We start from the raw sequence: 10,979 nt of genomic DNA, 5'->3' as shown, positions 1-10,979 counted from the left end.
GAAAAACTTGTTGATTTCTTGAAATGATTTTATATTTGGACAGTTAATTAGATAAAAATGTTATTGTATGTTTTAAACTTGCGGTTTTGAATCTAATCGATGCAGCGAGGGGACTTAGTGGCAAGGCAGTAGTCTCGGATGACCTGCGTTCGTATCCCGGTCCGGCCATCTTAATTTCGATTTATAGTTTTACTTGAACAGTGTTGTAGGCGTTTTCCCGACTCTTATCGCCTCGCTGTTTAGCATTTTGAATGTATAATTTAAAAAATAATTTTATTGATCAATGAATAAATACTACTACGTAAGTCGTTAGAACGGTTAAACTGAGAAAGGCTTGCGAACTTTTTCCTTTAACAGAACACAATTGGTGGTCCTGCATAAGTGAACACCATTCGAACCTAACTATATATATATTTGTTTGAAGTTATTTGTCCCACAAACTTTAGTAGAAATTTGATATGTAGAAACTAAGTTTTTATAGAAAATACACTTTTTTTTGTATTGATTGTGAGGGTCGAGAGATGCTTATAAATTAAACCTGTTGTAATTTTAATTTTTATCCACATCCAATCCTCACCAATGGATTCGAACCATTACACCTCGTATCACAGTTGCCGTTTGTCAACTGAGACACGCATTAGAGAATCGAATCGAAAAATTTGGTTAGGGAAGGATATGCTACGTGAATGACCTTAGTTGCAAAGAATAGTCGATGCAAGAACAGGCGATATAAGTTTAGCAATGCAAGAATATTCGATGTAAATTAAGTCTATGTAATGTATCATTTCATGCAGAGGGCGCAGTGAAATGAAGGCTCGGCTCCACTACAACATTGTGTAATTGAAATTTTTATAGCACTAATTTCGTTAAAAGGAAATAATTACAGACGTTTCACTACCTAAACATCACAATATTTAGTTCTGCCGCAAATATTGACGTCCGACATATGCCACACCTAACTATGGTGTTTGTAAATGTCCAGCAAGTACATATTAATGATTAATACATTCCTGGTTGATTGCGTCCGAACTTAGGAAATGCATTCAACCTTCATTCTATAATCACCTTTTAAAGAACGTCTTTGCAAAAATCTAATTGAAGCAAAATAGACTAAGACTACATCATGATGGACAAACTAGAATCTTTAGTCGATAACTAGTCATGATAGACCACAAATTCCTGCCACACAACCCAGACGCAGGTTAAAAAAGTAAACAAATGCTGTTTCAGATTATAAGATAAAATTCCTTTCTTTAACTTTTCCCTAAAATGTTACTAGTATACGTGTTGGTAGACTCTAGGCAAGGAAAAAAATATCATGAAGGCATTTTTAGATGTTATTTAGTTATTTACACGAGTAAATCTTTATGTATTTAACATAACTGTTGACAATTTTTGACTAAAACACTTTAAAATAATACAAATTATAAAAAATTCACATAAACTTTTAGCATAGTCGAATTGAAGCATTAAATGTGGAACTATTACTAAACGGTTAAAGCGTTATTTTTTTATTTCCCAAATATAATATGGTCACACTTGCATATTTTCATTCTTAGTCTTAAAAAGAATTTATATTTTATGTAGTTTCTTTATTTTTTAACGACAATGTTGAATTAGGATGTAAATAAAGCAAACAAAATAACATGTTTTGTCTCAAACTCATCGACAGTGTAAAATAAACGAACTCGTAACATGGCACATTAACTACAGAAACAAAAAAAACTTTTGTTTGCTAACCACTTCAGACACAAACCAATAAATTTAATGTCCACGGAGTAGCACCATTGAATGCTAGCATTTTTTGTTGTGGAAGCGGCAGTTCACAGGAAAATGCGGTACGGGGCCACATTCGACACATACGGATTATTGGAGGACGCTGTGCGAGCCAATCATTGACAATAATACGCGGACGTTAAAAACGGGTTAATCTCATTTCCGACGTGCTTTTACATATGGAATGAGAAGCAGTGACATTTGAAAATCCGTGTAGATTTGCATTTTGTGGGAAATACACATGTCAATTTTTACGAATAGAACGCTGGGCACAAAGGAATTGATGACTACATAATGCTCTTTTATCCCACAATTTAATTGAATGATTAATTAAAAAAATTTTACACGTTATATAGATGTTTGTATAGTATTGTACGTGTCTGAAGTTGTTGGTGAGATTAGTAACGTTTTAAATGAGTGTGAAAACTATACAAAAATAATAATAATAAATCTATGATATTATAAATAAAATATTTGAATATCTAGATAAATATTTAATAAAAATGACTCGAAATAAAGTCAAATAAATACGTCATAATGAATATTTAAACTGATTTTTTTTTTAATTTTATTCATTAATTAGGAGGCAATGGTACGGATTAGCGCGTTATTAAAACTTATGATTGACTCAAATGATTCGTTTCAGTAAATATCACTAAGAAAGATGAGGGGTGATGAAATGAGATAGGAGCATAGACGGAGAGAATGGATGCGGGATACCAGAGTGCGCCGATGAATCCCCCGACGTGTGGCAACGTCAGCCACGTTTCCCATCTGCGAGGAAATAGAACCTGGACCACCTTGGTCGAGTAATATGACAACCAACATCCAACCAACGCAACCTCTCTCGAAGTATCATTTTTTCAAAATACTTATGGTTGGAAAATGATTTGCAAATATATAATTACATATTTTCTGTATAGCAATTGCAAAGACTTATATTGTCACGATCCACCTTCAGAGGGGGGGGGCGAGAATCGTAGCTCTTTACATAGAAACAACTCGCTTGGCATCAACTAGTCTTAACTTCATAAAATACTTTACTGTACCTAGGATCATAGGTTCGTCATCCCGTACAGGATGTCTGGTGAGAGCTGAACTAAGGAGATTTTGCAAAATAACATAATACTTAATTAAAATTATTTTATTCTTAAAGTCAAATACTCAACATCATTTTAAAGAACATTTAAATAGCGGGATTACAATTTAAAACAATAATCTCTTTACTTCCTTAACGATTGAACGACCTTACAAGAGAGAGAATGAGAGAACTTCACTAAACACTTCCCTAGTCCTTCCGAATACCTCAAATCATAATTAATACTTAAAATTAAAACAAAGATAAGTCCATACTCACATTTTCCGAAAAGCCTTTCTTGATCGATTACTTAAAACTAACGTAGGGGCCTCTCCTGCCCTTAAAATCCGAACGAACATTACATTTTAAAAATTATAACTAAACGACTAGTGACGAAGGCCATTGCCTCCGCCCGAAAGCTTGAAGATGACTACATTATGACCTAACTTAAATTAAACGACTCGTGGCCTCTGGCGTCGGCCATAGCTTCTGCCCGAAAGCTTGAATTCCTACATCACGAACGAACTAACAACTCGTGACCACAGGTGAGACGCATAGCCTCCGCCTGAGTGAGCCTGAATTCCTACATCACGAACGAACTAACAACTCGTGACCACAGGTGAGACGCATAGCCTCCGCCTGAGTGAGCCTGAATTCCTACATCACGAACGAACTAACAACTCGTGACCACAGGTGAGACGCATAGCCTCCGCCTGAGTGAGCCCCGAGTCACCACTCACTTGCGCTTAAATTCGCGCGCCCTGCCGCGCCTACCATAACAAAAGCTCGTTATTGAAGTCAAATTTACTAAACAACTAACTAGAACATCTGGGAAGACTACCCCCCCTCTACCCCGATGTGCAGGCCACACCGCGTGGCTTGTTACGACAGCGCGCCCCAGTAACTGCGGCCCGTAGCTGCGCCAGCGCGCGGCCAAACAAACAAACAAAATTCTGCAAGCCCGCAGCGCGCCGCGCCGGCCCCGTGCCCCAATTACATGGTCACGCCACTTGCGCTGACGAGTGAACAGAGCAGCCAGCCCAGAGTCCCGTCAGTAAAGTCCCTAAATTTGATTTCAACAACCCTGCAAAATTTCAACCCGCGACATAACCCTCCCCTCACAGAGCTCGAGCCCCATCGAGCTACCTCAAAATTACAAATTGTCTTTTTCCATTAAACCATAACTATAAATTCCTCATTTCACAAAAATAATAATTTTCTTAGTTCCTTGCTGTCTGAACATACATCTAGATTCTGCATAAGATTTATTTTAAAACAACAAGTATTCATAAAATTAAATGTAAAACTTTTATCTGGTTTGTTCTCACAGGAACCTTCAGAGGCTCGAGTTCTCAATTCTAAAAAAATTGTTCTGTTAGTGAAGCTCTCTTTACAAATTAAATTACTGTTCTTAGTTTCTCAGTATTCGTTAAACAATGTGCAAATTCTTGATAATTATTATTATTTTTTTTTTTCGGTTTCCGTTTATTACCATACTTCTTTCGTTCTTCAAAAAAAATTAAGTGTCCTTACAGTGTTTCAATTAATTAAACTCTTATCTCGTGAAGGTTGGTGCAACTCCTCGAAGTCAGTGTTGTCGAGAAGAGTAGCTCCCTGGGCTGGCCATCAGCAAACACCACTCAACTCCAACAGCTACTGGACTGGCTTCCAGGGCAGCTCACAACTTCTCCCCACATCTGCTTCGGAGTTGTGCCATCCTCATCACGAACAGATTACAATTCTGAAACATCATCAACAGGCATTACCATCACGCCTGACAAATACAAAACTAACTACTAAACTGCAATCGATGGGCAAGGATGCAAACACACAAAAAAATAAAATTAATTAATTCAACTGCTAACATAAAGTATCCCACCCTTAGCATAATCTAATCAGGCAAATAATTTGATAGGAAAAACTTAAGGAAGGGAAACATGACCTCCAATGATTTTCCCTAACTCTTGAGTCTTGATCTTCTCTATACAGCAAATAGTCCCCACGAAGTAACTGGGTTGAAGGTCAGTTCACATGACCCACCCATAACCTCTTCTACTCTTCTTTTCTTCTGGGGGCAACCACAATGCCCACCAATCTCTCTCCATGGTGCCGAACCAGCTATCCCATGAGAGTAAACAACGTAGTCAATAGAAGCGCAGAGGGGAAACACCAATCTCTGGCTTGTCGAGTCATAAAACTGCTTTATCTTCTTCTTCTTCTGAGTAAAAATATCTGACTAACCTTGCTTCTATTCTTCCAAACAGTAAAAGTTCATCAGGTATCTTCATGAAAGAAACATTCTAACTAATAATTCTTCATTTTTCTTCTTCTTTATTTCTGTTAGTTGTAATAGAAGGCCATGTTAGGGAGGTTATAGGGAAAAAGAGTGGCCAATTCCCACCCCATCACCCACCTAGATCATGACTAATTAACTTTTAAATTTTCTATTTCAAACAAATAAAAAAAACATTTTTTTATTCAAACTTTTAAATTATAATTACTTTTACTTCATAACCTCAAAAGCTAATCAATAATTCTAAATGAAATTGTGATTTACTGCATCCTTGTTCCATCCGATCTGTTTGTTTATAACCTTTCTTGTAAAGTATAAAATTTTCAAACATTACTAATTAAAAAAAAATTAAATTCTGGTGTCCTTTGAGTTACAATTAACTTTACTATTTCTTAGCTTGAAATAATTTAAGTTTTCAGAACTATTTCATTGTCTAATTCACAACACTTAAAAATCAACTCAAAACAACAAATCATCAAAATCAATAAGATCATCTGACCTACCTATCAGTACTGTGAACTTGAACTGTTCGTACACATTTATAATAAGCTATTGTATTTAAATTCCAACCTAAATAAGGTTTAAAAAAAACTACTAATCCCTCTGTAAATTAAGAAAATTAACTTTAAAAATTAAACTTAAGGTATTAGTTCTTTTTGACAGCTACCACAACTCACTAGTTCCATCACATTACTATAACCTAAAAAGTTCTGTAAATAATGTTTATAACAAAAAAAAACTCCAGTTACTGTCTTCCATAAAAAAAAATAAAACTTTACATGACCTTATTAATCTCCACTTGTAAGTCCATGGCTGCCAGCTTTCTCTTCTCTTGAATCTTCAGTCTTGGCTCTTGTTTCAGTGATCTTGTATCTTGTCTCTCGAACTCTTGTCATCTTGTAAACTGGACTGCTGCTCAGCTCATCTTAAGGAATCTGTAACAGTTTCAAAAATACATGTTAATTTAAATTACATAATTCCTGTTCTTTGGTCCTAAAAAAAAAATTGTATTATTAGTACACATTACCCTGAAACAACATTATTATTCATTGTTTATTACTTAAAAAAAATGCTTTACCATAAAATCCTTTTTTGTTCTTTTCATTAGGCCTATTTATTTTCCTTCTTCTTAATTAAATTCTGCTTCAAATGTTAATCCTAACTTAAGACCTACCATCTATTTATTATTCATTACCTACATTATTTATGTTACCCTAAAATTCCCATAAGTTTCTAATACTTCCTATCAAAGACATTCTCTCTAAAAAAAAATTTACTTGTGACTCTTAACTTAACAAACTTAAAAAAAACTTTTACACTAGACTTAACTTATTATTCATTCTTAGTTACTAAATTTCTATTTGTAAACTTTAGTACTTACAAACAAAAACTGCCTATTTCTCTCTACCTCTTAATCTCTTTCAATTATTACAATAATAATGTTACCTTGCATCTTTAAACTTTCTTCTTTTCAATTAAATTAGACATCTCATAACAATAAAAATTCTGCCTATACTCTTCTTATGGGTGTACAAACCAACAACAAAATTTCAAATTCTCAAGTTTCCTTATATTTAAATTATGCAATGCACATAACCTCTGTGGTGCCTGTACCCTTTTAGGCCTACCACCTTCTCCTCTCACAGCATGACAACTCTTATTCCTCGGGGTCTGTATTCACTGTTACAAATCAAATATCTCAAAAAAATTAAAAACAAATTTATTATTTTAAGAAAACAAAAATTTACATTGAATTTACTATGGAGCCTGGAAATCTTAATGTCTCACAGCAGCTAACATGACTAAATCCCATGGAACCCCAGGTTTACATAACCTGTGCCCAAAAATTTAAGCATACCAGGCTTTCTCTGCACTGGTTTTACAGCATCACACACTATTTAGGGCCCCTGATCTGCCATCAGTCCCAAGGAGCTTTCCCACAACCCCTCTCTACACAAGCGCCTACCGCATTCCTCTCAATTGGCTATCGGTTTTACGGCATTCTTTTGGGATCCGACCATCAAGTTAGGGCTAATCGAACACTAAACCTCCATACTTCCAAACTAATGTAAATCAATTAAATTTTCTCTGTAATTTCTTAAAATCCAAATAAAAATTATTCAAACATGCCCAAGAAACTTTCAAAAAAAAAAATTCATAATCTTATCTTCAAACCCTTAAAATAAAAATAAATAGATTACTCTGTTTTCTCCTTAATAACTGTAAACTGTCAACAAATATTATGTCGTAAATTTAACTATGCTTACTGACTCTAAATCATAAAATCTCATTCGTCCTAATTAATAAACAACCAATTTCCTTGAAATCTCACTGTATCTCTCACACTCAAACTTCACTGGCTGAATATCTCAATAAATTCAAAAACAATTATCTAAACTCTTAAAGAAACTCCTCCCCAATTATTCAAATTACTTCACCTTATTTTATTTCATTACTTAAAACACCTTACTCAAAAAAAATTAATTAATTATCTAGCTATCTTCCATTATTATTTATTTACCGAACAAAACTTTCTCCTAAATTAATTTAGTAAAATTCAATTTCACATTAGGCAAGTACACTAACTCTCTACAGCAATGTTTCTCATTTCCCTCCTTCCTAACTGAATCCAATCTTACTTAACCTCCAGGGAATTTACCTCACAAAATAACCAAAAATTTCACTGTAGTGCCTATCTGCTATAGGCCCACTACACAGGGGGCTCTAACCCCACCAACAAACTTCATTGAAATGGTACCCTATCCCATACAGGATAGCCACTTCGGTACTACCATGGGGAACTCCTGCCCCAAACTACTCACAACTCTCAGGATTCTCCTGACCCTTAATTCCGTAGTCAGCCCATCTCCTATGGTCTGCGCTACAATTCCCTTTCTTCCCAGGGACACAACGCCTCACCTTAGGGTCCCTCGCCCTAATGAAAACATTAATTTTGTCTCTCTGTTCTTTTGGAGTAAATTCCCTCTACACACAAAATCTAGCCTTCCCAGTTTTCTCAATGCTTATCGATTTTATAGTGTACCTCCTTAATAATGTTTACAAATCCCAAAAAAATATTTTTAAAACCGAGGTAGAATTTAACTAACAAAAACATAAACAACTTACAACGAAACACTTCTAGCCTATACATCATACACTTCTTAAAATAAATTACTTACATACTGAAAGTTCCTCTTCTTCTAAAACACACTTAAATTTAAATTTATTTAACCAATAGTCTATTTTCTTATCGCTAAGTTACCGTACAGCTGATCAAAACAAGGTCACGGCCGTCCACGTCTCCGTATGAGCCCGTGACGTCACCGAATTCCATCAGGTGCGCCAACCCTCGCTTGCGGTTCCTCCGTTCTCCGCTAGGTCTCAGCACCTCCCCGTCACGTGTTCATTCTGCCACGTCCACTGACGTGTCGTTCTGAAACAACTCTCAACATTTTTCTAATTAAAACAAAACATCACTATAAATTCTATAACTCTCTTTTACATAAACTCTCGTTTTCTCTTTAATTCCTTTCTAACGTTTATCCTTCCCTCGACTGATTTAATTCGTACGTCTCGTCTCCTACGCGCACGACAACAAAACAAACTTCACTTGAAAATAATTCCTATTTACGACAAAAATTTTTTATTTTAAATTATAATTCTCTTAACCTACAATCTTAAATTAACTTTAATAAAACTAAACCACTTGCATTATCTTTATTAAGTATTTAAATTATAACGTATTCTCCTCACGTAAAAATCCCCGATAAACTCAACGACTTAAAACAACTTATCACTATAAACTTTATCCTTACAAGTATACTCAAATAATCATCTGTTACGTCAAAAAAAAAATCTCAAAGACTTCCTCCACTATAGACTAAAATTCCGTAATCCTCTCCTCAAGTAAACTCTTAATAACCTGCTATCAGAAGCTGAAACTAACTTAATAATAAACATAAAAATCTACCTCTCTCTCTCTCCAGAAATAGAACCTACCCGGCGCCTCCACCATTTCTGTCACGATCCACCTTCAGAGGGGGGGGGGCGAGAATCGTAGCTCTTTACATAGAAACAACTCGCTTGGCATCAACTAGTCTTAACTTCATAAAATACTTTACTGTACCTAGGATCATAGGTTCGTCATCCCGTACAGGATGTCTGGTGAGAGCTGAACTAAGGAGATTTTGCAAAATAACATAATACTTAATTAAAATTATTTTATTCTTAAAGTCAAATACTCAACATCATTTTAAAGAACATTTAAATAGCGGGATTACAATTTAAAACAATAATCTCTTTACTTCCTTAACGATTGAACGACCTTACAAGAGAGAGAATGAGAGAACTTCACTAAACACTTCCCTAGTCCTTCCGAATACCTCAAATCATAATTAATACTTAAAATTAAAACAAAGATAAGTCCATACTCACATTTTCCGAAAAGCCTTTCTTGATCGATTACTTAAAACTAACGTAGGGGCCTCTCCTGCCCTTAAAATCCGAACGAACATTACATTTTAAAAATTATAACTAAACGACTAGTGACGAAGGCCATTGCCTCCGCCCGAAAGCTTGAAGATGACTACATTATGACCTAACTTAAATTAAACGACTCGTGGCCTCTGGCGTCGGCCATAGCTTCTGCCCGAAAGCTTGAATTCCTACATCACGAACGAACTAACAACTCGTGACCACAGGTGAGACGCATAGCCTCCGCCTGAGTGAGCCCCGAGTCACCACTCACTTGCGCTTAAATTCGCGCGCCCTGCCGCGCCTACCATAACAAAAGCTCGTTATTGAAGTCAAATTTACTAAACAACTAACTAGAACATCTGGGAAGACTACCCCCCCTCTACCCCGATGTGCAGGCCACACCGCGTGGCTTGTTACGACAGCGCGCCCCAGTAACTGCGGCCCGTAGCTGCGCCAGCGCGCGGCCAAACAAACAAACAAAATTCTGCAAGCCCGCAGCGCGCCGCGCCGGCCCCGTGCCCCAATTACATGGTCACGCCACTTGCGCTGACGAGTGAACAGAGCAGCCAGCCCAGAGTCCCGTCAGTAAAGTCCCTAAATTTGATTTCAACAACCCTGCAAAATTTCAACCCGCGACAATATGGTAAATCTGGAACCAATATGTCATTAAAAATGAAATACCGATAATCGTTCCACGCTGAGTTTATAGCGGCATTACATATATATAAACATAATGAGTAACTATATGATCGAACACAAGAAGTTTAAAGGTGATTTAACATATTTTTGATGAATAATTTACGTAAAACTAGTTTGTGTCTCAATAAGAAAACTGCGTGCAGAGCGGAGTGTAAAACGATTTTTAAATTGTAAGACATACAGATATAATTCTGAGTCGAACAGTTCCTTTTCAAAGTTCTGATTCTGGTTGTAAAACCTTTTGATTTGTACTGTGGATTAGATATAAAATTTCAAAGTAGTTCCCATTTAAGGCGCTATTAAATTTCACGCAGCACTGAAATATGTAAACAAATACCATTCAGCCACCCATAAGTTAGTTGTAATATTTATACTTCCTACTTTAAAAGAGTTGTGACTCGTTAATTTGTGCTGTAAAACGATCAACCATTCTAATTTTTGCGCTATCGGGCAATTTATTCTAAGCATATATCCTAGTATGTAATTTCGTTACCAATTAAAAATATCTCTCACTGTAAGCATTAATACAGTGAAAACAATATTTCGCATTGGAAATTAGAAGTTTAAATAAAAAATTATTTGCGTGGAGTCCACACGCGACAGAAGTAAAACTTCTTGCTTATCTGGAATAGATGGAGATAAAATAATAGTATATTT

General features: G+C 35.8%; 1 long non-coding RNA gene across 1 annotated transcript; it reads right to left on the bottom strand.

Annotated features, from left to right (window-relative positions):
* Positions 1-2,716: 2,716 nt before the first annotated feature.
* On the bottom strand, positions 2,717-8,450 carry LOC134534162 (uncharacterized). The gene is made up of 2 exons (XR_010075448.1): positions 8,327-8,450; positions 2,717-6,082 (listed from the first exon to the last, which is right to left on the bottom strand). It is a non-coding gene; the product is annotated as an uncharacterized LOC134534162 (long non-coding RNA).
* Positions 8,451-10,979: the final 2,529 nt, after the last annotated feature.

This window comes from Bacillus rossius, chromosome 1 (genome assembly GCF_032445375.1).
Source record: "Bacillus rossius redtenbacheri isolate Brsri chromosome 1, Brsri_v3, whole genome shotgun sequence".
NCBI classification, from domain to species: domain Eukaryota; kingdom Metazoa; phylum Arthropoda; class Insecta; order Phasmatodea; family Bacillidae; genus Bacillus; species Bacillus rossius.
The sequence above is the reverse complement of the archived record's forward strand: the minus strand, read 5'-3'. Positions and strand labels throughout refer to the sequence as shown.